General features: G+C 43.3%; 2 long non-coding RNA genes across 4 annotated transcripts in view; one reads left to right on the top strand and one right to left on the bottom strand.

Annotated features, from left to right (window-relative positions):
• The window catches only part of LOC147033175 (uncharacterized), a 388661-nt gene that overhangs the window by 358394 nt on the left and 2386 nt on the right, over positions 1 to 27881 (top strand). Inside the window, exons 2-3 of the long non-coding RNA XR_015055462.1 lie at positions 10598 to 10750; positions 17258 to 17472. This is a non-coding gene — a long non-coding RNA (uncharacterized LOC147033175). The remainder of the gene's footprint in view (positions 1 to 10597; positions 10751 to 17257; positions 17473 to 27881) is intronic.
• Positions 1 to 27881, bottom strand: part of LOC147033187 (uncharacterized) — a 57555-nt gene that overhangs the window by 22605 nt on the left and 7069 nt on the right. Inside the window, exons 1-3 of one of the 3 annotated variants that reach the window (XR_015055461.1) lie at positions 2273 to 6631; positions 1749 to 1933; positions 1236 to 1339 (exon numbers count right to left, since the gene is read on the bottom strand). This is a non-coding gene — a long non-coding RNA (uncharacterized LOC147033187). Of the gene's footprint in view, positions 1 to 240; positions 1340 to 1748; positions 1934 to 2272; positions 6632 to 27881 lie in introns of those variants that run through there. The other 2 variants (XR_015055460.1, XR_015055459.1) reach the window with 2 other exon arrangements.

Below are 27881 nucleotides of genomic sequence, written 5' to 3' on the forward strand. Positions count from 1 at the left end.
CTGCACGACAAAGAGACAGAGACAGAGACAGAGAAAGAGACACAGACAGAGAGTGAGAGTGAGAGTGAGAGAGAGAGCCGACTGGCTTTGATTACCAACAGTCAAAAATGGTAGCTTACTGAGAGCATTTTAAATGCTTTGGCTTCCTCAATTAAATGCTACATTCAATTTTAAGAAAAGGTAATCCTGTTAATTTGGCTGCTTTCATCTTGGGAGCTGTTCAACAGCTCCACAGTAGTAATGGCGGCTGGTCCAAAATAAAGATAGTAAAAGAAAAACGGCTATCTAAAAGGGTCGCAGCCCGAATGAATGACATTTATTCTCTCTAAACAACGGGTTTGGGCCTAACTACACATATACTTACAGAGATATCTCACCTACGGGACCTGAATGGTGGTTTGCGAATTTCGTCAACCACAACAATACATTTACCGATATTGTTAAAACTTGGCAACCAGATAATGAACAATGGTTTACATATCCATTTCACTTTGTTTCGAGATCAGATCCGAGATGGCGAACTGGCAGCCATTTTGTTACTTAAATGTGTCGCAAACCACTTCTCAGAGATGCATGGTCTGATTTTGTTCAAGCATGACACACGCATAGTACACGATAGCGTGCACTTGCAGCTAACTTTATTTTGCGATCTGATTAAGGTTGGCCAACCGGTAAACTGGCGGTCATTTTAGTTGTTCATAAATATGGGCTGGCCTTTTAACTCTGTGCAGCAAAATTACTAAAACAACGGGGACTATGACATTTTATGTCTTTTTTTACTTGTTTTTTAAAAAAAATTAAAATACAATGATATGAAAAGCAACATTCCGGGGATATTAAAGAAGAGGTATTTTTCTACTCATGGACTCCTTTCAAGGCTCTGGGTTTAATAGTGCTTTGTAAATAAAATATACGAGGTGAAATTTCATTAGGGATTGTGCCTTGCACCCAGCAGCAATATCGTCTGGGCTATCTTGCTTGGCAACGCAAAGAATACCTGGATGTTGAAGTACATATGAGACAAAAATACCATTTGACACATCTTCTCTGTGGCACACACGATCACAATCATAGAGGCTGTAGCACTCGTTTGAAGCATGCTGACTTAACATGACAATGTAGGAAAGGCAAGGAATTGGAGGCAGAGGATGAAGAATGTATGGTTCGAGAAGATAGGGATGGGAGTTTTGGAGGGTGAATGGTTCAATGTTTGTCGATGGGTAACAAACGCTTACGGAATCAGAAATTTTTCCCCAACGCAAGTGCTTGGACGAATTATATTTCTTTTATTCCTTTCACAGTCATCAATGGCTCATGGAGGAGCTTGTACGTAAACCACCTGCAGGACAAGGAAATGAGGAGACATTAGTTTGCTTCTACAGAAATAGTATACAAATCAACGCAGCACATGGGACTTGAACCTGGAATCCTTTCACCATGAGCAACGTGCAAAGATGGAAACGCAAAGTAATTAGCAATATTGAGACAAACCCCATAAAATCTCATTCCATGCCAAGTTATTGTTCATCACATTGTTGGTATGCAAGCTCCTCCATGAACCCCGATGTATTACTGCGCGTGAGACATTCAAATCTTTCTACGAACGACATGCTCACTTCTCCAACACACATGAAAATGTAAGGAGGCATTTAAATAAATAAATAAATGTACTAAGACTACGACTTCCTCCATGGCCACAATTCTTCCCACTTTCTTGTGGGGTCTACTGGGGAACATTTTTGGCTCACGTCATTCATGATCAGGTAGACCAGATGCAGGCCTTCACATCTTGTTCAAGGTACCGGCTCCAACTCCAACTCCAAAAAAGGCACCGTGGGATCACTCATGTCCATCAATTGTTGCTGGCAGACGGGACATCTGGCAATACGTTTGTCCAACGGATGATCAGCTTTGCGATGGCACAACGCCCTGCCTGCAAAGCACCAACCCAACAGTTTATAGTCGTGTCCGGAATCGAACCAAGGCTATAGACAGCTCAAATATAGGTGTACTCTTGCACCATCCTTTTAGACATATAAATAAATAAAAAAACATGTTAATAAATTTTCTTACTAATGCTATAAATGACCTTCTTATATATTCAAGATTTCAAAACGTCAGCATTTCTTGGACTAGTGTGAGTAAGTATCTCGTTTTGTGCAACATATTTTGATTGCCCTTCATATGTATAAACTCATATGGAGAAGAAACCAAGGATGTATTGTGCAGAAATGCTGAGATAGCAGAAAAATGAGCTGAGTGGTATTGTTACCTCTTGTTTCCTTGCATATGTCCTTGTATGATGTGGGTGGAAGAAAGAGTCCTTGGCACATCATTGTATTGACATTGCGTCTGCAGAGAGCGCCATAAAGAATCTGCGACGCTTCGCTCTCGAAACCAAAGGCATATCTGTCGGTGCAGGGGAATTGCTGAGTGCAAGTTACTAAAGACATGGTCTGGTCAAAAAGTTCATTGCATGAATCGAAAGGTTTATAACTGTTACAAATGTGCAAAATTTGGTGTGGTAGTTACTTGCAAGGTACAGACAGGTACAGTGATTAAAACATCACCAATAGTAGGGGATAGTAAAGCCAAAATCGGTGAAGAAAAGCACACTGGGGATGTATCAGCCAGGAAAATAAAGTAATTGCATTATGTATTCACGACATCATGTCTGCTGATCTTGCAAAAAAAAAAATAACCAAAGGTATTCTTTATTTATACAAGCTCGAGGGTTGTGGAAGATTTCGAACATAGAATGGATCAGGATGCAAAAGGAACGTGAGAGTGAGAGTCAGAGTCAGAGTGAGTCAGAGTCAGAGACAGAGACAGAGAGATATGAAACACCAATAGTGGAGTTGAAGTTCAAAATAGAGGGAGATTTGGAAAATAAGGGGTATGGGGAGGATTGAGGGGTATGGGAAGATGCATGGGGGGGACAAGATGAATGCAGACGTAAACTCTTCGGAGGGGAAAACTGGAAATTTCGAAGGAGGTGGGCTTGTGTGTGGGGGGTATCATGGTTTTGCTTGGGGGATTATCTGAGTTGGTGGTGAACAACTGTTTTGAAAACTTGAAGGGGAGAATGAGATTGAAGAGGATCTGGGAGTTGGTTGCACAGACAAGAACAAAGAGAAACAAATGAGTGGAGGTGAACAGTGGTTCTGGATTTTGGTAGCTTCACCAGAAGGGTGTTGATGGTGGACTGCATGTGCCCTGCAGAAACCTGGTGTGGGGAGACAAAGCACAGAAAGAGCAGAGGTTGCAAGACAAGAAAGGAGGTGGTAGAAGACCGAAACCACCGATCTGTCTCAGATTAATCAGATTAATCATGGGAAATTCCAATGATCTTGAAGGCCTTAGTTTCCATTATGTCGAGCTGAGCAAGGTGTGACGCAGCTGTGCCAGGGCAGACGGAAGAGCAGTACTTCGTCAAGCTGCAGATGAAGATCCTGTAGGTGGACGCAGCTGTGCCAAGGAAAAACGTACGACAGAGGATGCCCAGTCGGCGACTGGCTTTGGAGGCCAACTTGAAATGTGTTTTTTCCAAGAAAAATCATGGCTGATATTGAGACCCAGGAGTTTGAATGACTGAACTTCCTCAAGAGGATTGTTGAGAAAGTAGATGGGAGGGGTTGCCAGACGATCCTTTCGGGGAGAGATCGTGAGAATGTGAAATTTTGTCAGCATTTCAAAACAGATTCCAAGTGTTTGATCAGCTTGTGATTTTATCAAAGTCATAAGAGAGGGAAGAGGCTGCTGCCTGTCTGTCTAAAGGATGAGGAATGTCATGGCAGATGGTGGAATCTTCAACGAATAGATAAAGGGGATTTTCCAGAGAGTCATTGAGATCATTGATGAAGATTAGGAATAGGATGAGGCCAAGAACACTGCCTTGAATAACTCCAGCCTTGATAGGGAAAGGAGATGAAAGGACCATTGAGAGCCACATGTTGGCTATGAGAATAGAGAGGGTAAGTCAGCCATATGTGGAGTTGGCCTTGGATGCCATGGGCAGATGGTTTGGAGAGCAAGTTGGGATGTCAGACTGTATCGAAAGCTCGAGATATGTCCAGAGAGACGACCCTGATGTCATGTCTGATATTGAGGGCCTCCATCCATTGCTGGGTGAGCAGAAGCAGCATGTCCAAGGTGGAGTGACCAGGTCTGAATCCACATTGGTGATCTGAGATGACGTTATTGGAGGAAAGGAAGGATTTCATATGAACTGTGATGTTGGATTCCATGACCTTACTGATGATTGGTAGTAAGCTAATGGGTTTGTAGTTGAGGGGATCATTTTTTGCACCTTTTTAATGTAATACAGTGATGTTGGCTGACTTCAAAGCAGATGGAGGATGACCGAGGGCAAAAAATAGAGTCAAAAGAGTAAAAGGAGGATGTGCACAATTAGCGGAGCAGGTTTTTAGGATACGTGAGCTGATTCTGTCCAGTCCAGGTGTAGGCTCTGAGTGTGGAGTTGCCAGAAATGCAAATGACCTTCTTAGATGCAAAAGACACGTGGTCCAGTAGTAGTTGGGTATAACTGACTAGGATGGGAACAGAGAGAGGAGTTTGGGACACAAGATTTGGAAGAAAACACAGAATTGAGTCATTCGGCCTTCTCACGAGCGGGGTCAGCTGTGGTGCAATTTTAAGAGAGGAAAAGGATGGAAGGGGAGAGTACTCTGGAGACAGACTTAATGAGGTACCCCCAGGTTTTAGAGGAGGGACACAAGTTTGCAAGTTCAATGATGAGGTTGGACAGATGTTGTTTTCTGGCTCTCCTGAGAGTGGACACACACTTGTTGCGGGCTTTGTGGAATGATCTGGGGTTGCCTTTGGTCGAATTTGCTTTCCAGGAAGAGAAGGCAAGTTGTTTCAAGGCAATTGCCTCACCACAGGATTCAGTGTACCATGGGTGGAAGGATGGATAGGACAACTCAAGACAAGATGGGATGAATCTGTGCATGAGAGAGGGAGCAGGTTCCTGTGGAAGAATTCCCAGGCTGAGTTAACATCAGAGGCAGTAGATATGGGAGACCAGTCCTGAAGAGAGATGGCTGCTTACAGTCCCTTCCAATCTGCCTGAGTGAACTGCCAGACTCGCCGGTGTTGAGGCAGCTCTCCGAGAATAGCCAGAGAGATGTTTACTTTCACAAGCAGATGATCAGTTGAACCAATCCGAGCAGAGGAAGAGCATGAGATATTTGTGGGTAAGTGTGTCATCACCAAGTCCAGAATGGAGGGATAAAGCAGGGTGGGAACGTTCACAGATTGAGTCAGTCCCATGGAGTCACAGAAGTCCTTTGCTGAAGTGTTTTGGTTGGTGAAAAGAGATGCAAACACCCAGCCAAGTTGCATAATGACAATTTAAATCACCACAAAATGAGGAAGAGAGAGTTGGGATGAGTGGTCAAAAGTTGGTCCAGAGAGAGACAGACAGACAGACAGAGACAGAATGGGGTCGTCACTTTGGAGGACGGAACAACACACAGACAAACAAGAAGTGGGAACAGATTGGAAGTCAGAGCCAAAGGTATTTTTTGGGGTTGGGAGGTATAAGATCAGCACGAGGACAGTGAGAAATAGTTCTTGATGTAAAGTGCAACTCCACCACCAGGGCAAGGTTGATGCCAATCTAATCAGAGGACACAATAGCCAGGGAGAGACACTAAGGAGTCAGGGATGTCCTGTGAGAGGAAGGATTCTGTGAAACAGATGATGTTTGGTCTATCAGCAGCTGCCTGGATCGAGAGATCTGTCAGGTTGAAGTGGAGACCTTGGATGTTGAGGTCCACGCAGTTAGGGACAGGGCATGAAGGCATTGGGAGGGTGTAGGACGGGAAGGAGTCTTTGGGTGGGGGGGGCTTTGATGGAGCAGGGTGAGGGGGAAGCTTTGAGTAAATGGAATAAGGGGTAACCTTTGAGAGTGTGGGGTGAAGAGGAATGCAGAAAGAGGGGGCATGATGTTGAGGGATGCTGAGGGGCGGGAGCACGTAGAAGAGGTTAGGATGGAAAGATGTCGGCTTGTCGGAGATGTGGAAGAGGGTACTGACACTGTTAAAGGACGTGAAGGGGATTTGATTGTCGTGTGCATACTTCAGCAAACTGGATTTCTCAAGATTCCCAAATTGGACATATGGAGATAAAGATCATGGGAGAGGTGGTAATATTTCTTGTTGAAGACACGGAGAAAGGTGGTTAGCATTCACGGACAGTTTTCATATCACACTCGCTGGCCATATCACAGACATTTAATGCAGTCTGACATCCTGCTCTACTTGCTAAATTTGCTGCCCTTGGTGTACAAGGCATCCTTCACATCTGGCCTTTTGATTTCCTCCACTCATTGAACATTCAATGTCCTGCTCTCAATGGGAACTTCCCCTCTCCCAGTGGAGAGTGGAGTGCCTCATGACAGCATCTTGGACCCAGTCTTGTTCCTCTTCTCTCCTTCCAGTGGAGACCATGAATAACTTCTCCGATGCTCTGGAGACCCTCTCTTCCGTTTTACACATGACTCTGCATTGTGACATACAGTACCACATACCACTGGCAAGCAGACGGCGTCTGCACCACTCTGTTTATCTACAATGGATTAGATGCAGGTTGAACAAATGGTGCATGTCTTTCAATCAAGGAAAACTTCACAGTCACACTCTGTCACTCCAGACGGATTGTTAAATGAACCCACCTATCTGATCTCAGCCACAGGATGAGGTTCATTCTTTTAAAACTTATAGGCCTCACTATCGGCCATGATCTTTCCGAGGCTGACCATATAGCAAAGCTGACCTCAAAAGTCATCCACAGACTGGACATCCTCCATCATTGCAAGGCATTCATTGAAAATTCAGAATTACCCACAGCCCATGAGTCCCTTGTGTGTAACTCATTGGGGTCCTGTTTTCTCCTATGAGCTGGCACTCCAGTATCACTTGTCTCCTAGTTTTTGTTGCACCTACAGCTCTCAACATTACGTATTGGGATCTCCTGTGATGAGGCCGAAGCACAAGGACTGTTGCACTCACGCAGCAGACAGGTCTGCGGCCCCTGTTTATACCTCATCTCCTCTCATCGAGCTCCTGCTCCCTCGACCCGCCGACCCTCCTCAGTCCACATATTCTTCCAGTAATCCCCTCCTGGTTAAACTCCCAAAATGGAGGCTTTCCACCCACCTCAAATCTTTCGTCCAGTAAATGAAACTATCTTCTGTAGGCAGTTCAGTTGAACTCTTCCCTCCAAGCTTTCAAGCATGCAATAGGGCAGGTGATATACAATTGCCATCTCATGTCATCCCCCATCCCTATTCATGATCCTTTCTACTCCTAAAAATCCTCTTACCTGCAGATTATTGGGATTCCTCTTCTCCCCTCTCTCTCCTCTTTTGCTATTCATTCATTCCCTTGCTTGATGCGTCCAACTGTGACCCAAACTGGGCCCCTTTTGCACTCTGTAGCCTCGCTCTTTCAGGAGCCTAGATTTTGTTTACAACGAAATAAAAACATTAAATCTACCCAAAATTAACAAGAGCACATGGTTGGGTCATTCTAACAATCATTTCCTTGCACTTTATACAGACACTTATCCATTTCCATCAAGGCCATTTCCTCTTTACACCTGACACATTAGACATGTACTAATGGACCTTAGCTCAAAATAGATCTTAGCTACAACTGTTACTTCACCCTAGCAATCAATCTGACATGGACTTTCTTTCTCCTTTGCAATATATTGCTGCTGAGCACTTATAAAGAGAAGGGAGGGGGTGGTGGGAGTGCACCTTATAGAACTGGAGTGAGGGAGTGGTGGGGGTGCAACTTATAGAACTGTCTCCTGCATGTCTCAAGTCAACTCACAATTGAAGTGTAATTTCTGAACTTACTTTTGACACTGTTTATATCAAATACGAGTTTGTATTGTATTTTAAATTTAAATTAGAATTCCGTTACAAGGAGCATTAAAGTAAGAGGCTGTCATTCAGCCAATCAAGCTTGTATAATGGTTGCCAACCTATGGTTGTTTGTCCGTGCTCTATCCTTGTAAAATGCTGAGCATCAAGCCTGGTGTTGGCTTAACGGTTAAGGTGGCTGGCTTAAGATCTTAGGGTCTTGAATTTGAGTCCCTGTCAGCCGTTGTACATAATGTGCTAATATCGGCCACAAATGCCACCTAGTGGTAACCAGTATTACGCGTTATCTTTTTTCTGCGATTCAATGATGGCCATATTTTTTGGACTGCCATGTGACCCTGACCTTTAAAATTTATAGATGGAATGTCGATGAAGAAAATGTGTTCCCATTTACAAAATATCCATAAAACTCAACATCATGAAAATCGGACGAAGATTAATCAAGTCACGATTAGAAAGGTGCTATTTGTTAATTAGGTCAAATCCGAAAAAAAAGTAGGTCAAGGACAAATCAGGTGCACGGTCAAATTTTAAACCTCAATGGCAGCGAGGTGTTCCATTTGAACCTGGTTGTTCGATATTAGTAGCTTTGTGATGCCTTGGGTCCGTAATAAAAATTTGTATTGGTGGCAAAGCCGGTGACCAATTGCAAATTAGTAGAAGGATCGAGCGATGAATCCACGAAGGATCCACCAAAAAAAACACGTCATTTTTTTTTTCAGACCACCATTTAACCTTCACTTTTAACTCAGAGGGGTGTGTTGTGAATTAGCGTAAATGCGTCTTGCTCTACAACAGGGATTTTTTAACCTTTTACTGAAATTTATCCTCCAGGTTCAACATGCCCATCCATTTACCCCCCCCCACCCCATGAACTATTTAAAATCATCGACTGGTCAATACAATTTTTGCAAAAAAAGAAAGAAAAGCACAACATTTATTGTCCTCGTATTGTACAATAATAAACTGTGATCAAAGAGAGAAAAACACATTACACTCGTATCAATCAGCGGGATATATGTTGCATTTGGCTGGCTTGCTGCCTTGTCTCAATCAGTTTATCTATTAGCTTTCAGGCGGTTCCGAGCCTTTGTCTTCATTGCTACCAGGACTAAGAACCCGGTCTCCCAGAGATACTGTTCAGCTCGGTAACTGAAAGAACGACCACTTGGAAGGCACGTTAAGTGAGAAGTGGGAATGAATGTCAGTTTCCTCCAAAAATTAACTCTCACTCTTTCAAATTTGCTTTTGAGACCAATAGAGTTTTTAAGATATATCAAATCTTCTTTCGCTGTTGTCGTCATCATTCAACTCAGTCGGATCAGTAGTGAACGGTCTCAACATCCATATCGGTGTCTTTCTGTAGGAATCATGTCTGTTGCGAAGTAGCTCGTGAAGTGATCTTTCAAGGTTTTCAAATGTGTAGTAACGTCTTCAGCGATCTCAGGTAACAGTCCATGTTCTGGGTTAAAAATTACACTATTTTGGAATTGGTATGTTTACCCCCACTTCCCCAGCCAGGAGATTTTGTATCCCCTCGGGGTAAATTTACTCCCGGTTAAGAACCGCTGCTCTAGGCTATCTGTAGAGGGTAAATTTGTTCCGATTAGACAAACGTTTGTCAAGTTTTGGTAAAAAAAAATACTAAAATGTCTATAATTTGGTCATGACCTTAATTATGTCAAGGTCAAAAAATTAGGTCAACCCCGCATATTTTGTATTCCCATTAATGATGAAAAATTTCATTCTGAATGTCTCGGCCGGCTCCGAGATACAGTTTTTTTTTGTGTGTTTTTTCATTTGTGTGTTTGTTTGTTTGTCCACTCACCTCCAGTCCAAACCGCTCAACCGACCGTTATGAACTTTTTTTAGAGAGATTTATGGCACCAATGCTGTGATGGTCCCACAATGAAGTTTCTTAAAATTTGGTCCACCAAAAAGGTCTACATAGGCCAGTCGGCCAATTTGAGCCAAATTTTCTACAAACCCTCAAATTTCATCTGATTGACTTGAAATTGGCAGAACAAGAAGGAAGAAAAATCAAAAACCTAAATAGTGGCTTCGTACTCATAGGGGTCAAAGACATTTGAGGGTACCATTAAAACTGGGGGGGCACTAATTGGGGAAACAAATCTTACAACAGGTATATAATGGGAGTCAGATAGGGAGGGGGGGATGACGACGACGACTTAATAACCAGAAAGGTCTGTTTGTCCATTGTATGAACATAAACTGACATCGTCAATGCACCATCGACACACCACACAAATACACCAGCACACAAACACCACACAAAGCAAGTCCTCGCGTGGGTCTGAAATCTATGATTGCTCTTCCTCATTCTTTATGCCTTCTCACAGAATCGATATTTCATGTAAACTACTAAATGAACACACAGCATAATAAACTTGCCAGGACGTTAAACAAACTTCAGCACACACACACACAAAAAAAACATGCGTTGCAGAATACTCCAGGGGGGCATAAATCGAAGAAAATGTTTCGACTTTGCAAGGAAGGGCAGATATAATGTAGCATTTACCAGACCGCCCCCCATTAAACGGTTTTCGAGTTTGGAGAAAGATCTTTTGAACGAGCTCTGCTGTCAGCGGTACAAACCGCAAGGTCTCTCCCGCAGACCTCTCTCGACAATTCACTGCCCTCGCTGGCTTTTCCCAACAGACACCGGGGCTTGCTGGGTGGACCATTTGGAATATGTACACGACCGTCTTGGCAGCTCCTCCTACTCTCAGCCCAAGTTTCCAAGCCCTCAGGTCTGCATGAGACGTCGCATCAATCATTGGTGCAATCAGCCCATCTTATGCCGGCAGCAAAGTAAGAAAATAGGATATGCGAGTCTATAAATATGGCGCCATGATATAAGAATCGTGATGTAATGTCATTATCTAAAGCCAGGGTGTGTACACTATCTCGCTACCTGCACAGATCTGAATTCCATACATGATTAGAATTTTTTTTTAGAGATTTATGGCACCAATGCTGTGATGGTCCCGCAATGAAGTTTCTTAAAATTTGGTCCACCAAAAAGGTCTACATATGCCAGTTGGCCAATTTGACCCGGGTTTTCTAAAAACCCTCAAATTTCATCTGATTGACTTGAAATTTGAACAGGATTTGCATATCAGGTCATTGAATTCAAACACCTATTATTTTGAGGTTTATCGTAGGTCAGTAGGTCAACCCCAAAATCGGCCAAATGTTTTAATTGTTTCTAAAATTGTCAATTTTCATCCAATTGATTTGAAATTTGAAGACCATTGGCATATCAGGTCGCTGAATTCAACCACCTATCAATTTTGAGATCATTGGCCAAAAGGCCAATTTGAGCCAAATTTTCTAAAATCCTCAATTTTCATCCGATTGACTTGAAATTTGTAGACCATTTACATATGAGGTCGATTAACTCAACCGCCTATTAATTTTGAGGTCAACATAGACCAAAAGATCAACATAGGCCAAATTTCTAAAATCCTCAATATTAATTATATCAAAAAGCTTCTAAAATCCTCAATTTTAATTGCAGATCAGGTCACTGAATTCAACCACCTATTACTTTTGCGGTAAACATAGGCCAAAAGGTCGACATAGGCTAAAAGGCCAATTTGAGCCAAATTTTCTAAAACCCTCATATTTCATCCAATTGATTTCAAATTTAAACAGGATTTGCAAATCAGGTCAATGAATTCAACTACATATTAATTCTGAGGTAAACATAGACGAAAAGGTCTGCATAGGCCAATTTGGGCCAAATTTTCTAAAATCCTCAGTTTTCATCTGATCGACTTGAAATTTGCATTTTCATGTCAGGTCGCTGAATTCAAACACCTATTCATTTTGAGGTAAACATAGGCCACAAGGTCAAAATAGGCCAAAATGCCAATTTGGGCCAACTTTTATAAACCCTCAATTTTCATCCAATTGAGTTGACATTTGAAAATAATTTACATATCAAGTCACTGAATTCAACCTCCTATTATTTTTTGTGGTCACCATAGGCAAAAAGTTCAACCTAGACAAAAAGGTCAGCATAGGCCAAATTTCTAAAATCATCAATTTTAATCCAATTAACTTGAACTTTGTAGAGCATTTGCAGATCAGGTCACTGAATTCAACCACCTATTAATTTTGAGGTAAACATGCCAAAAGGTCAAAATAGGCCAAAAAGATAATTTGGGCCAAATTTTCTAAAATCCTCAATTTTCATCCGATTGACTTGAAATTTGAAGAGCATTTTCATGTCAGGTCGCTGAATTCAACTTCCCAATAATTTTTAGGTCAAAAGGTCAACACTGATCTGGTTTCTAAAATTGATAATTCAGGCCAGAAACAAAATATTTCACTATATCTCAACAAGTTGTGGATGAGTTGTGACAAAACAAGGTGGATGGGTTGGATAGGTGACAAGAACAAGCAGATTGGATTTTGGTTCGAATCCAGCCCATCAGAGAGATACAAAACGTGAACTGTTCCACCTGGCAGAGGTATGCGCTCTACCGAATTCCATTCTACTTTGTGCAGTTTTGCCAAGTTGTCACTCGATGAGTGATTTTTCATTTGTTTGTTTGTCTACACAGAACTCTTGTGTTTTTTTCTCTGCAACTGTTTGCTGGATTGAGATGAAATTTTACCATAAGTGAGACTACTTATGTAGATTGTTTTAATGATAATTATGACGTCATAGGTCATGTGGTGTGGCACCCATATTGGAAAAATGGGAAAAAACTTGGACCTCTGTTTCTCTGAAACCGCACCAAGGAAAAAATTAAAACTTGGCACATGGCAAGGAGTACTTATGAGGAATTAGTGCATTTTTATACGTCCGATATACGAGTATATATCGGGGCGTATTATGTGATACCGGTCGTCCATCCGTCCGTCCGTCCGTTCCTGTCCGCACTCTAACTCCCAAAGTTTTCAACTTTTACGTTTCATATTTGGTACATAGGTACAGACTGTGGAGACGGTGTGTCGCGACATACGTTCATCATCTAAAGTGGTTGCCATGGCAACCAGGATGCTGTTTTCCATGTAGTAGCACAATTCTGTATATACCTTCTTGTTCGGCCGTATATTGTGCTCACTTGAGCTCTTGTTTATGATGTCATGGGTGCCTTCGTTATGACATCATAATTGTATATGTAGAACGCTACATCCGATCAGTATGAAATTTTTTGAGGGTCATCTCGGGATAAAATGGTGCACAAATTTTTTTCGATGACGTCATCGGTCAGCTGATTCGGTAGCCATGTTTTTTTTTTTCAAGAAAACCTTCAAATATCTTCTTCTCTAAAATGGCTGAACAGATGGAGGCGAATCTTTACACAAATGACCTTCTATCCACGAGGAACACAATGTTCACACATATGATGTCATAGGTCACAAGGTTTGGCAGCCAGATTAAATTTAAGAAAAATATGAAATATTGTTTTGTCTGGAATCACCTAATTAATCGACGTGAAACTTCACAATTATGACCTAGTAGTGATGGGGAATACGTTTTAAATATCAACTTGATCAGACACGTGGTCTTTTATTAGATTTTATAATTTTTTTTTTTGAAGAAGGCTCACTTGGCTGTGCCTGGATGGGGTTGACGGTAGAGGAGTATCAGCTGAAATGTGAATCCGATCCAGGTTTCTCCTGATAACTTCATCTTTGATTTTTGCTTGTTCGGGTTCATCTGATTTCTCCAATGCAGAACTGTACCAATTTGGTCTTCCACTTGATTTGAATTGAATTTATTTTAATCCCATTCTAAACTCAATTGAATAATAATAAAAACGTCATGGGTCAGGGACAGGTGTCCGATCAAAGCGGGATGTCTTGGAACATCACTGCCAGCAGTTGGAAAGTGGTGCTTCTAATTATGTTTCATTAATTACAAAACACACCAGTACACAAACGCCACACAAAATGCACCACACAAAATAAGTCCTGGTGAGGGTCTGCAAACTCTAATTGCTCTTTTAATTGTTCATGTGATGCAAGTGGGAGAATGCCTGTTCACACGTATGGGTCGGTAGTTGTAGATCCAAACATTGTTACCAGCGCAAAAGTGACATTCTGCATTGTGCTGTATGTAAGTGGAAGTTCATTCCAAGTTTGCAGAATTCGTTTATCCATCTTGCCACGGTAATTTCTTCAAATTAGTCCAAGGGTGTGTTCAGTTACCAAGCAGCTTGCTGTCGCTTGCCAAGCCAGCCGCTCCGTTTTAATGGTTTCGAATGGAGTGCTTAAGCCACTTGGTGAGCACTCTGCAAGCTGATTCGTAATGGAACACACCCCTGGGGAAACTTCAGTTCCCAAGTTTCTTGTAGAGCGCTCACCAAGTGGCTTAAGCACTAAGCAAGCACTCCATTCAAAGCTGTTGATCAGGAACGGCTGGCTTGGAAAACGCTAACTCGTTGCTTGGTAACTGAACCCCCCCCCCCCCCCGTTGTGCATATTTGCCAATTCCATTCTTACACAGATGGACTGATTGAAAGATACCTTAACCAATCAAAACTCAATGAAACTACAGACTCAGGAATACAATCACCAACTAGCAAGAGCAATCAGAGATTGCAGACCCTCACTGAAACTTGTTTTGTGTGGCGTTTGTGTACTGTTGTGTTACATAATTAATGAGACATAATTAGAACTGCCACATTATAACTGCTGGAAGAGATGACTGGGTACCAAGATATCCCGCTTTGATGCAACCCTGCTTTGATTGGACCCCTGACCCTGACCCAGGACGTTTTTTTTATTATTATTCAATTGAGTTTAGAATGTGATTGAAATAAATTCAATTCAAATCAAATGTAAGAACAAATAGGTACAGTCCTACATTTGAGTAATCAGAAGGAACCCAAACAAGCAAAAAGCAAAGATGAAGTCATCAGGAGGATCCTGGATATGATTAGCATTTCAGCTGCTACTCCTCTACCCCCAAACCCATCCATGCACAGCCAAGTGAGCCTTATTCAAAAAAATAAAAAAATACACACACACACACACACACATATATATATATATATATATATATATATATATATATATATATATATATATATATATATATATATGAAAAAAAAAGAACTCGGATCAAAAAAACAAACAATTCTGGCTACCAGATCATGTGTCCGATCAAGTTGAAAATTAAAACATGTATTCCCCATCACAACTAGATCATAATTGTGAAGTTTTACTTCGATTGATTAAGTGGTTCCAGAGAAAACATTAATTTAATCTTTTCTTCAATCCAAGATGGCTGCCAAACCTTGTGACCTATGATGTCGTATGTATGAACATTTTGGTTCTAATGGATAGGTGGTCATACCTGTAAAGCTTTGCCTTGATATTTTCAGGCACTTCAGAGAAGAAGATTTTTGAAGATTTTAATTTTTATTAAAACAATATGGCTGCCGTATCACGTGACCGATGACGTCATCAAATGTTTTTTCTGTGGACCATTTTATCCCGACATGACCCTCAAAAATGTTAATGCTGCTCAGATGTAGCGTTCTACATATTATGCAATTATGACATCATAATGAAGGCACCTTTGACATCATTTTAAAAATCACACTTATTCCCCAAGAGGAGTGCTTGCTGTGTGCCAAGTTTCAATTTTTTCTTTGGTGCTGTTTCAGGGATACAAGGGTTAAAATTTTTCCCGTTTTCCCAACATGGCTGCCACTCCACGTGACCTATGACGTCATAATTATGATGTTTCAATCCAACTGGAGGTTGCGGAGAAAAACACAAAAGTTCTGTGCAGACAAACAAGAAAAAGATGTCGTGCAGAGCACGTTACTTGCAAAATCCACAGAGGTTGCCATGGATACATCAAATTGTCCATTTCATTAACATTAAAATTGACAATCTTAATCAAAGCTCAGATCAATCGGATGAAATTTGATTATTTTTCAGATTGAAATTGATGATTTTAGAAGTTTGACCTTGAGTTGACCTTTGACCTTTTTAACCTTGAAAATAGTTGTTTTCCCAATTCCGTGTTTGACTCTGCAAATCCTGTTCGACTTTCAAGTTAATAGGATGTAAATTGACGATTTTTCAGATAAAAATGGATGATTTTAGAAGCATGACCTTGAGTTGACCTTTTTTAACCTCAAAAAATAGCTGGTTTCCCAATTCAGTGACACAATGTGCAAATCTTGTTCAAATTCCAAGTCAATCGGATGAAAAATGACGATTCTAGAAATTCGTGACCTGGAATTTTGACCTGTCGGCGATTGACAGACAGGAGAACAATATCGACTGATCGATATATTTGAAAAATATCTTCAATTTTGCAAGTAACACAGGGATCCCAAACTTAATACTAATACCCTCTCCTTGGGCGAGGATAACAAGATGTGTTTCCATTCCTGCAAGCTCTGGGACAAGCCTCGGGGTAATAAGCAACGATAATAACACCAATAACATGAGCAAGGGTCGGGATGTGGATCTAAATTAAATGAATATATTTCTGCACACCAAAAAATTACAACTCGTGGACAAGTGTAAATATGTTTTATAAACAAACATGGTAATATTTTGAATGAACCGATAAACTTTGAGCCTCTGCGAGCCGCATTGGGATCGTACAAGAGCCAGGTGTGGCCCGCGAGCCACAGCTTGGGGACCCCTGCTCTGAAGTGTAAAACACCACAAACCTCACCTCTTCTGTGAGTCGCTTGAGGCGAGTGGAGGAGGTCGCAGCACATGGGCGAGGTGGGAGCATGGAGGGAGCACTTTTAAAGCACGACTACATGAAAAGACCGAAAAGGTGCTTTGTATGGTGGATGACGCTTCGCCACCATAAAGCACGATTACTCACCTGCCTGGTGGGTGTAATGCTCATCCTTTGGGAAACAGGAGATTTGTGGAGCAGAAAATCAAATGACTGACTCCAGCTCACACCAAGGAATTCTCCAGCTGAGGGAGCACTCCATTGTGGGCAATTAGGGTTGTTAATGGATCAACAATATGGTAACAATAATGCATCATATACATATTGCATATGCAAAAAGGTGCGATTTTCACCCCTCTTCCCCTTTCTCACCTGACCTATATATGCACCTGACCCAATTCCTACCCTATCCCCTTTCAAACTTCTCTTTTCATCCCACTCATTTCCCAGCCCCCTTACCCACCCACAATCGTTTGTTCGCTTCCTTTTCCCCTCTCCCCTTCCTTTTATCAATTTTTCTTTTTCTCACCACCCTCCCACATTATGTTTACAGGTATGCAGACACACACAATATCCAGTTGGTGGGGCCCATTCTGAAACTATTGTTCCTTTGTCATTGTTCTATTTTTTTTTGTTTGTTCCAGGAAGTTATTGTTCCAGGAGAAGTTCGACAGGATGGTGCAGATGGAGCTTATACGAGCCTGGGTTCGATTCCCAAACCGATTATAAACTGTTGGATCGGTGCTACGCAGGCTCCTTGGGCGATGCATCATGAAGATGGACCTTAAGGTGGCTGTCCGGTCTTCTGGCATCAGTCGCTGCACGTTAATGGTCCCATGGTGTCTTCCGCGAATAGTCGGTGAGTTATCTCCGGAATCCTGACAATATTTCAAATTCCTGCCACACTTCAGTTGAACGTCAAGCCCGTCCAGCCGATTCGTGAAAGATTTGTGACAAACTCCTCTTCGGCCGACACTACAAAAAGTGGGGAAAATTGGAGCCGTAAAACCATGAGTAGTAGTAGTAGTAGTTGTAAGTAGTAGTTGTTGTAACTAGTAGTATTAGTTGTTGTAACTAGTAGTAGCAGTAGTCACAGCATTCAGGCTGCACAGATGGAGAAAGCCTTCTCTCGAAGGCTGAGTACGTACATAAGGAGGGTGATGCCCCTCTCCCTCCTCCGGGGTTGCTTTCACCGTGGCCATGCTACGCCTGGCAGGGACAGCGTTTGACACTTGGTAAGTTGATACTTCATTAACATTGCATCCTGGTGTTTCGCATGCAGGGTAATACATCAATGTGTGAGTGTGCCTGGTCGTGTATTGGCCTCTCGACACATTTCCAAATGCAAATGGTTTCATTGTCAATCATCATCATCATCCTCCCTTACCTTCCTCAAGCCACCGGGGCAAGATGAAGCACAGTGGTGCATGTTAATTAGTTCACGAGCACCAGCCAGAGTAACCACTATATTCGTTATGTCTGTATGTCTGTCTGTCTGTTGGGTGGTCGCTAGACTACCCTTATTCTCAGGTTTTCCGTCTGTCTGTATGTTTGTATGTAATGGACAGCTCTGGAGGCCAGAGGAGTCAACCGATTTTGATGAAACTTGACAGGTAGGTTCATACCAGGATCGAGTTGTATGCTTTTGAGCACCGTTGCTATGGACGCCACCGTTGCCTAGCAACGGGACTTTGACATTTTTGAAAAAATCCGAAAAATATTTATATATATTTATTTTTCGAAAATCAAAAATCAGCTTCCGTGCTTTTATGCGCACTATAATCAACCTCTTTGTCAAAAAATTTCAGCCCGATCCGTCAAAAACTGTATGACGAGTATGCAATTATGTATCGACCACCCATGCCACCTACCGGCTTATTGGGTCGTCGATATTGTCGAAAAAAAAAATTGAGATTTTTTTCCTACCCTTATTATCAGTATTTCCGTCTATGTCTGTTGGCTGCTCTTAGAGCACCCTTATTCTGGACATTTCCATCTGTCTGTCTGTCCGCGAAACTTTGTTGAAGCCTAGGGGCTAATCCACTCAACCGATTCCAATGAAATTTGGTAGGTAGGACCAATATTTCTGGGAAGCATGTGCTTTCGAATATGGGACCCGGGGCCCTAGCAACGGCATAGCAACGGCCCTTTAAAGTGGTCAAAAAAAATCAAGAAAAATCGAAGCTTAGAGTTCTGTGCGCAATCTATCCAGCTCCCTTCATGCCCAGTTGCAGCCCTAACAAAAAATATTTGTAGGAGGAGATAGGTTTTGGGCGAGTACATGTCAAGCATTTCAGTAACGGTTAATTGTGAATACAGTCACCCCCCGTTTATCGTGTGGGTTACGTTCCAAACCCCCCCTACCCCCCCCCCCCGCAATAAGTGAAAATCCGCGATAAATGGATGCCTCCCCAAAAAATCGACACGTCTGGTCTGCTTGGCTTGGCAGTGATCGGGTTCGAGGTGCCGGAGATCGACTCGTCTGGTCTGGTCGGCTTGGCAGTGCTCGTCCAACCTCGGCAAACCTTTTTCCTTCCCGAAGCATATCTCGCACCTTAAAGTTCAACTGGAGCATCAGGACCTTCCTCTGGCACTTTGGTTCCTTGCCAGAAGCCTAAGAAGGTGCAGGGCGTTTGGGCGGCATCGTCGGGCTTGGAGAAAAAAACGTAGAAAATATTCGAAGTTCACAAGTTATAATTTATTCCTTAAATAATTTATATTTCAAATATTATTACCACGATATACCGAGGGAATCCGCAGAAAATAATAGTTAGGTTCTAAGGGAAAACCCGCGATGAACCGGGGGCGCGATAGGTGAACCGCAATATAGCGGGGGATTACTGTATCTTCAAGAGAAAGAGTCTGATTTTGATGAAACTTGGGTGAAATGTGTACAATGTGGCTAGCATGTACACAAAAATGAATGGTTGCTATGCACACCTCCGTTGCTTAGCAACAGCTAAAATACTTAATCGTACATCGTACACTTATTGTGGACTGTACAAAAAAAATCAATACCTCTGAAACTGGACCTCCGAGGGACCTGTTTTTTTGTGACCAAGGAGAATTTCTTACAGCATCATATAAAAAAATAAAATCTTTAACGAATAAATAAATGGAATTACCAGGGCTGCCATTTGTTAGAGTCTCTTTATGGGAACATGCCTGAAATTTCACAAGGCGGGTTTCTGGGCGCAAACTAAGAGGGCTGTGATAATCATATTTATTGTGCTAAATTGATTGCTCGCATGCACATGAATATCGGCTAGTCGTGTCGGCCAGCTTTCCATCTAGAGCGAGCAGCCATGTCGCCTACCGGCTTGTCTGTATGTATGTCTGTTCGGTCCAGTACTCCGTTAATACAATGGCGGTTTTGATGAAACTTTGTTGGTAGGTTCATACCATGACCTAGTTGTGTGCAAATGAGAACCGTTGCTATGGACCCATCCGTTGCCGAGCAACGGGACTTTGAAAGTTTTGAAAAATCATAAAAAATTAATTTTTTCAAAAATCAAAAATCGGGCCACGAGCGACTGTGGGCAGTACATTCAGCCACATTGTCAAAAATTTCCAGCCGGATCCTTTGAAAACTGTCGGAGAAGATAGACTTTGAATGAACCCTGGTCAAAAACAATAAAAAAACGAAGTTCGTTATATCTCAGACTATGAGTCAGATATACATGAAACTGGTATGGAAGGTTCATGGTATGTCCTAGTTATGTGTGAGAAAGAACCGTTGCTATGGATGCCTCCATTGCCTAGCAACGGCCGACTACCCATGTCCGCCTACCGGCTTGTCTGACTGTATTTCTGTCTGTCCAGAGCATAACTCCATGGACTTTGATCCGATCTTGATGAAACTTGGTTATGTGTTCGATATCAATGTCCAGTTGTGTTTTCCTGGATGAGGGCGTGGGCAGAGCCACGCCCAAAAAATAGCCATTTTTATGGGGTTGTCAGATTAAAAATCTATCTTCTCCTCGGGAATTGACTGAATGGAATGGGTTCTCCGGTATTTGAAGAGCAAAATGAATGATCGAAAACTTGTCGTTGTCCGATTTTTCATTTTCATCCCAAGGTCAAGGTCACAAGGTCAAAAACTTAGAAAATTGCGAATTTTGAGATAAATATCATACGACTGCCCAAACTTTGAGAGCTAGGATGACAATATTTTTTATGCATAATCTTGAGGTCATTCCCCACCTAAAGTCTTGAAACCATTTTTCTCTATCTCGAACACCTTGCCCGTGGCGCCCCCTTCAAGTTTGTTTCTACGCTGATTTCATCAAAGTATGGATAATCCGAGGAGTGCGAAATGCCATATAGCCTATATGACGTTGTATTGTTCCTGGAATGTTCCAGAGGAAGTTTTGCACCAAAGCTCATAATCCTTGACCTTTGACTTTCAAAGGCCACAAAGGTCAAATTTTCAAAGTTGTGGGAATCGAACCGGGTTCTTGACGTTTTCGACGAACTAACTCCAATAAGCAACAGCACGTTTCCTGTTTCCTTATTTTAATGTCCACAACATTGTTTTGTGACCTTTAAAGGTTATGCAAAGGTCAAATTTTGAAAGTTGTTGAACGAAACAGGGTTTTCGACATTTTGCAGCTGTTGATTGAAGGCCACTATAATTAATTATAACTTGGTCAAAAATTATCACATCGTCTCATCCTTGACTTCTGAAACAATTGACATCATCAAATACCGCTCGTGAACCATTGCTGTCTTCAGACTTGTCATGATTATAAGGCATCTCAAACCACCTGGGGGATGAAATGACAGAAGTGTGCCGTGGTCACAAGGAAGCACGAGGTTGGATTCGAACCATGAGTTTCAGCTTGAAAGGACTTCTGCTCTCTGTCGAGAACAAAGATCCTCAGCAAGTCGCAAACGTCTGTATACACTGAACAACAAATTTTTTTTTACTGGAGATGTGTAAAGTGATTTAGACTAATTTGGGTACGCTGATTTCAAAAATCATAACCGTTTTGCTGTATCACGTCAGGATTTTCAGTAACAGAAATATTCCCATTGCCTAGAAGTCAGGATTTCAATGAAATTTACAAAAATTCATTTATTCATTTATTTCATCATGAATGCTTCAAAATTATAGAAATTACAGAAAAACTCCACTAGAATGTAATTAAAAATGCTTTAGGCATTTGGCTTTGCGTTTGTGCTGCTCTGTGTCAGTTTCACGATGCAGGAACCAGCAGAAATCGCCCATCATGTTCGGGTTGTGCCGCCCTTGGTAACGCGTCTCCATGAGTGAAATCTCTTGGTGGAATCGCTCGCCGTGCTCGTCCGAGACTGCTCCCAAGTTGTCAGGGAAGAAGTTCAGGTGCTGGTGTAGGAAATGGATTTTCAGGGACATCCTGGAGCCAAGTTTCCTGAAGGACTCCAGCAGCTGCTGCACTATTTATTCATAGTTGTCCGTGCGCTCGTTCCCCAAGAAGTTGTCCGTCACAGCTTTGAAGCTCCTCCACGCTGCCAGCTCTTTGGGGTTTAGAGTTGTCGGAAAAGTTTCGTCCTTCATAATCTGTCGGATTTGCGGTCCAACAAAGACACCAGCCTTGATCTTGGCCTCCGACAAGGTGTTGCCAAACTTTTCCTTGAGGTATAAAAACCCACGCCCATTCAGATCCATTGCCCGTACAAAACTTTTCATCAAGCCGAGCTTTATGTGGAGTGGTGGAAGGAAAACCTTGGCTGGGTTGACAAGGGCGACATGCTTCACGTTGTGTCGACCAGGTACATGCTCTTTTCGCTCTTCCCAATCTTTCTTCGTCCAGTGATTCTTGTCGTCTCTGCTATCCCAGAGACAAAGGAAGCACATGTATTTCGTGTAGCCTGACTGCAGCCCTAACAACAGCGCCACCACTTTCAAGTCTCCGCAGATGTGCCAGTTGAAGTCATTGTACTTGATGGAATCAAGCAGCTGCCGCATACTCTCATAGGTCTCTGTCATGCCGAACGCGTGAGCCAGTGGGACTGATGGTTTCTCGTTGCCATTGTGGAGCAAAACAGCCTTCAAGCTGTTCTTCCCCGAGTCGATGAAGAGGCGCCAGTCTGCAGGATCGTGATCACACCCAAGTTCTTTCAACAGACCGTTGATGTCACTGCAGAATGTCATCGTGTCTTCCATCTCAAAGAACTCAGCCATGTCTCTGTGACGTGCTCTGAACAAGGATATCTTGGTGTTAGGTTCAAGTAGATTCCACTGCTGCAGCCTTGATCCAAGCAGCTCTGCCTTCGCCTTTGACAGCGAGAGATCTCTTACAAGATCATTTAAGTCTCCCTGGTTCAGAAGGTGTGATTCTTGAGTGTCGGGTTCAAAAGGTTCATCATCACCATCCTCTTCACCACTGCTTACAGCTATGTTCTGATCAGCTGGAGGTGTTGGAACGGGGTTCTCGTCATCATGAGGCACAGGTTTACGAGCAGAGACGCAGTCAGCGTACTTGATGTGACCTTTATTCTTCTTGTTGAAGCCGGCGATGCTTGTGCAGCAGAAATAACAATCATCATGATGATTCTGCGGCTCACGCCATATCATGGGCACCGCAAATGGCATGCTCGCGCGCTTGCCCACCAACCACTGAGTCAAGGTTGTGTGACAGCTTGTGCAGCAGATGTGTGGTGCCCAGCTCTGTTCTTGGTCCCCCACCTTACACCCGAAGTAGTGAAAGTAGGCGGCCTTCATTTTCACTGCTGTAGATATACTTCGCTGTTGATCTTTTTTGGTATACCGACCACAGACATAACAGAAGTTGTCAGGATGATTGGTACAGGAACGCTTACTCATCTTTATCTGAAAGAAAGAAATATAACACAAGTTAACAACAATTGTACGAAATAGACATGTTAAAGACATATGTAAATTACATTGAAATCCTGACTTCTAGGCAATGGGAATATTTCTGTTCCTGAAAATCCTGACGTGATACAGCAAAACAGTTATGATTTTTGAAATCAGCGTCCCCAAATTGTCTTAATCACTTTACACATCTCCAGTAAAAAAATTTTTTTGAAATTTGTTGTTCAGTGATAGTAACCGAACAAAGCCAGGCAAACGACATTTCCACCGACGAGAGACGTCACGACGCCAAATTGTCACAGCTTTTTTATCATTCATACTGTCGAGTTATCCCAAAATGCCGTGCGCGCCACCATGTTGTTTGTATTCATTTCCCTGGCAACGAGAGCATCAGTAGCTCGACAATGTAGCACGTTTTAATCTTGTTATTCTGAGTTACTGCAATGGAAGGTTATGGTAATTATTTGGCCTTGTTTACCTTCTCAAGCCTGTTTAGTTTGCGAAACAAGATGGCGCCTGCGCACTGCAGCATTGGGTCATCGTTCTGCCCGTGTGCCTTTGACGACGATCAATTACACCATCGACGATTCATCACTTTGTTTCAAACTAAAAAACGATGACATCCATAAAAGGCGATGAAATTGCAAAGAGCGAGGAAGCCGGGAAGACGACGCCATGTGATCGCTGTGGAATTGGGCTCATTGATTCGAATAACGGTGTCCAATGCGATTATTGCAACGGCTTGTCCTGTTTTGGCTGTATTTGTCCGACAAAGCTGTCTGCGTCCACACGAAGTGCCAGCATGGAGATTTTCGAGTTGAACGGCGTTTACTACTGTTGTCCCAAATGCGTCGACAAGGGTCATAGCTATTCTGATCTCAAAAACGTTGTTCTCGCTAACCAGTGACAAATTCTTCAGCTCATTCAGGAGATTGGGAATCACAGGTAAAAGTTCTCATCTATCATGGCTTGTCACCGTCCTGTCAGGTCAGATATGGGAGCATGTGCTGGAGCTGCGCGTCGCTGTGTACACTTTCTGCCAGTACTCCAGGGGCCTCCGTCTGGCCATCCTCCAGGAAGATGCCTGATCCATCCCCATCTCCTTGAGACGCCGATCATCCTGCTGCAACCACGAGGAATGTGGTCGGCCCATTGGCCGCTTCCACTCACGAGGCTCCCCTACTGAGTGAATGTGGTGAGCAGCATCAGCGTCAGGAAAATGAGCCACATGACCATACAGCCACAGCTGGCACTCACGGACTATAATATAATAAGTCTCATTTGAGTCTATCTCAGCAATTGCTCGTTGGACACAAAGTCCGACCAATGATAGCCAAGGATTCTCCAAAGAGGCCTGCTATCAAAGGAGTTAAGTCTCTGTCTCAGATCCCTGGTCAGAGTCCAAGTCTCACATCCATAGAGCAAGACTGGAAGCACCAAGGACTTAAAGACTCGGACTTTCGTCCTCCTGCACAGGCACTGACAGCACCACACCCCATGATCCAGTGAATCCATGACTCTCCAGGCCCTACCCAGATGACTATTGACCTCTTGCTCGCAACATGCAGAGACATAATTACCACTGCCAACGCAAGTGAATCTCACTGTGACCTCAACATCCTCACCACAAACGGGTACATACAAGATAGGAGCATCCAAGATGTCAATGAAAGCCTGGATCTTCGTTTTGACTCAGGAAACCTGTAATCCCAGCGGCTCTGACTCCCCAATCAGCACCTCGAGGGCCCCCAAAAGGATACCCAGAGTCTCCACAAAGATGACTGCATGATCTGCAAAATCAAAGTCAGAGATCTTGACATTTCCAAACGATGCACCACAGCTTGATCTCTCCGACATCCTCCCTAGAACCCAGAATGCGATCCATAAAAGCGCTGAAAAGTGTGGGGGCCATTACACACCCCTGATGAACTCCAATGATAACTGAAAATAAGTCGGAGATGGTATCACCACATCTCACAGCACTCTCAGTACCAGTGTATAATTCAGACATCAGATTGATCAGTTTTGGTGGCACCCCATGAAGACCGACAATCCTCCAGAGGGCATCCTGATTCACTGAATCAAACGTTTTGCAGAGATCAACATTGGCTGCGAGCAACCCCTGCCGAAACTCTCCATGTCCCTGTTTCTCAAGACAGCTTGGGGTTTAGGTGTTCTTTGAACTCTCTTGTTTTTATTTCGTGGCAGGTTTTGTTTGTGTCCATTGAAATGTTCTGGCCTGCTGCCTTGGATATCCCACCAGGTTTGCATTTGGAACTTCAAAAGCAGGGCTGACATGAAACCCTCAGGACCTATTTTTCCATCAGACAATCTGATATGACTCGGGATACTGGTTCATTACAGTTGTGCTGTCTGGACGTCTGGTCGATTGTACTAATTCAACCAAATGTCCATTTCCTGATCTCAAAGTCATTGTTCCTTCTTTGCCCCTCATACTGCTGATTTTTTTGTAAACAAATGATGCATGATATGATTCATAGCGATATCAACAAAGAAATGCCTATTCCATGTTTTTTTTAATAAAAAAAATTTCCAACTGTTGAGATGCTCCATGCAAATGTGAAATGCTGTGTTGTGATTTTAATGAGATAGGGGGTTTTGGGTGGGGGGGGGGGCACTGTGTCCTAGTTTTTCAAGCATTTTATCTACTTTTATGGAAGAAAAATAATTCAAAAATTATCAGAGAAAAATGTTTGCTTCAGTTAATGATAAAAGCCACTGGAAAGGTTGTGTAGGTGTTTGATGATGTCATGGTCTTATAGTATGCAGGCATCATGATACAGCGCAGTAGTTTTATTGTTGTATTTTACATGATTACAATGAGGGTGTGCAGAAAGCTGCAAAGAATATATCGTTTTAAAGCTGAAATCCACCATTTATTTCTTTATTGACTAAGGAGATGTCAGTGATGTCATATTGTTGCAGACCGGGTATCGGCGACGAGCATGACCACAAGATGGAGCAGTAGAGTCGACTCCACCGAACACCCGGAATTTATAGGTCGTCACCCCGGATAACTCCGGAGCCGACGGATCCCCTATCGGACCGAAGATCGCCAATAGGTCGACCTCGTGGGGTAGGGTCGATTGCCAATTTCAATTTACCTAAATACACACGTCCTCCAAACTACCGGGGAAATTCACTCTCGACGGCGCTCGTACAGAATGAGCCGCAAGCGTGCTCGAACCGCGTGCGACCCGAGCGGATGATTACCGAGATCCGTCGGGCCAAATGTCCCCTTACGGTGGCAACAACGGCGTGGCTAATTCTCCAACATGCACTGTGTTAAACCAATAAAAGAAACACAAAAACGAACCGACACATTTAACACATGGGTTTATTTATAATGGGGCAGGGGGGCACGCAAGAAGCAGAGTTCTCCGAATATAGAGATGCAAGGTAATTTATGTACAAGCAAAGAGCACTTATACAATTCCTACTTACTCGACTGGCGCCACACACACACACACACACACACACACACACACACACACACACACACACACACACACACACACACACACACACACACACACACACACACACACACACACACACACACACCCAAAAGAAACGGTGGCCACAGTCTTTATTGAGGCCTCCAGCTCGGAGGGAAAGGCGAGCTGAAGACCAGAGCCTGCCTCGGACCTGTCCACCTCGTGTGGTTTGGGCGAGCCGATTCGAACCACGCACCAGCGAGAGGCGAGCAGAATCCAGACACCGGCGAGCCGCGATCAGCCTCCTGAGCTCCGCTCGGTGCTCGTCCCGGCAACCAAACCTCTCCTCTATCCCAAACCGTTGAGAAGGCAGGAGGTTTCTCTGCCACTTCTCCAAGTCCCCAAGCCGAACGTCAAAGCGAGGGCTGATAACTCCACGCCCGTTCAACCTGCCCGTCAGATTGATCACGACCCTGCCTGCTCGATGGTCATCGACTATCTCAAACACTTGCTAGTTCACCGACAGAGACACGGCGCGCACCCCTGGCGGTTCTTTCGGAGGAACGATCTCTCAAGCTCAAGCTCTCGTGGTCTGATCGCGCCCCACCCTTATTCACCCTGTCTCGGGGGGGGGGGCCTCCGCCCTCCCCGCTCTCCCTCACCGGACGGTTTTGGCGCGCAGAATCGCTCGTCGCCCTGTTACTGGCCAAAACGAGCGGCAAGTCTGTCGATTGGCCCGGGCGGCGTGGTGACGTCATGCGGACTGCCTTTCTCACCGTCGCAGGGTCTGATTGGCTGAGCGGCGGCCACCCCACCCACAGCACGCTAATTGGTTGAGGGCCGCCGCGAGGCTCCTCCTTGAACTCCGCCTACGCACGTGCCGACACGCACGCAGACAATGGCATCGGCGTGAGGAAGCGAGGTGAAGGTGAGGGTGATGCTGGCGTTGGCATTGTTGTATTTTTGCGGATTAAAAAAAAAAGAAAACCC

Source organism: Eptatretus burgeri, chromosome 2 (assembly GCF_056783735.1).
Source record: "Eptatretus burgeri isolate ZD-2024b chromosome 2, Ebu_testis_v1, whole genome shotgun sequence".
Classification (NCBI taxonomy): Eukaryota; Metazoa; Chordata; class Myxini; order Myxiniformes; family Myxinidae; genus Eptatretus; species Eptatretus burgeri.